This window comes from Callospermophilus lateralis, chromosome 6, assembly GCF_048772815.1.
Source record: "Callospermophilus lateralis isolate mCalLat2 chromosome 6, mCalLat2.hap1, whole genome shotgun sequence".
NCBI lineage: Eukaryota > Metazoa > Chordata > Mammalia > Rodentia > Sciuridae > Callospermophilus > Callospermophilus lateralis.
The window spans coordinates 17,678,227-17,679,568 of NC_135310.1; the positions used below are offsets into that span (position 1 = coordinate 17,678,227).

Sequence of the window (1,342 nt, forward strand, 5' to 3'; positions counted from 1 at the left end):
AATTGTTCCTTAACTTGGCAAGGTTTTTTGGAACAGAAAGGGGGCATGCTGCTTGGAGCGGTATAAATCAGGGCGATGTAGCGATAGCTCCCCAGTGTCTGAAGTGCTCACCTGCTACCAGAGGATCAGGACTGGGACATTTCCTCTTATTTTCATTAAAAATGTCACATTCCAGGCCCCAGTCACTGAGCCGCCACTGAGGACTCAGCAGCCTTCCCCCTCGAGCCCCCTCACTTCCCAATGCTCCGACCCCGTCTCCCGCCTTCTCCTGCAGCTGCCTTCCGCAGGCCGTTTCCACCAAGGAAAAGGAATCCTATCGTATGTCCGCTATCCAGAACCTCCACTCTTTCGACCCCTTTGCTGATGCAAGTAAGGGTGATGACCTGCTTCCTGCTGGCCCGGAGGATTATATCCATATAAGAATTCAACAGAGAAACGGCAGGAAGACCCTTACTACTGTCCAAGGGATTGCTGATGATTACGATAAAAAGAAACTAGTGAAGGCGTTTAGGAATAAATTTGCCTGCAATGGGACTGTAATTGAGCATCCAGAATATGGAGAAGCATTATTCAGTTACAGGGTGACCAGTGCAAGAACATATGCCAGTTCCTGGTAGAGACTGGACTGGTAAGGACGATCAGCTGAAGGTTCATGGGTTTTAAGTGGTTGTGGCTCACTGAAGCTTACGTGAGGATTTCCTTGCAATGAGTAGAATTTCCCTTCTGTGCCTTGTCACAAGTTTAAAAATCTCATAGCTTGTATAATGTAACCATTTGGGGTCCGCTTTTAACTTGGACTAGTGTAAGTCCTTCATGCAATTAACTGAAGAGAGCCATGCAAAAAAAAAAAAAAGTCACACTCCCAAGACAGGGTAGAAGGGAGCAAGTCTGAGGCACTGTCCCCCACCTGGGTGAGTGCTGAGCATTTTGCTAACAAATAGAGACCCCAGAATTCCTCAAATTACCTTGGTTGCTTTGCGCTCAGTTTTTAAGCCATGCTTTCAATAAAGTGTATGTGTTGGGGATCCAGAGAGGTGACAATGGAGCTACACGACAGGGCTGGACTCACTCAACCGTTGTTTTCAAGTCTCTAGCTGGTGTGCAGGAGTACCTATCCCAGCTAGTTTATAGGATATGCACTTTCACTTGGGGAAAATTTTCCTCGGTAAGTACCTACATGAGACATTTGATTTTTCCTCTTGGTCCCATGAAGCGTACAGTATTTACTGTCTGGTCTTTTTCCAGACATGTTCTAGTCTAACATGTTCCCCTCTACCCCTAGAAAGGTTGAGAGCCCTGCTCACTGTCTGTCATGATGGAACCTGTCTCTTCTGCTCCAGTC

The 1,342-nt window shown here is 46.8% G+C and overlaps 1 pseudogene; it reads left to right on the plus strand.

Moving 5' to 3' along the window:
• The first annotated feature begins 320 nt into the window (after window positions 1-320).
• LOC143401017 (eukaryotic translation initiation factor 1 pseudogene) lies at window positions 321-663 on the plus strand (annotated as a pseudogene).
• Window positions 664-1,342: the final 679 nt, after the last annotated feature.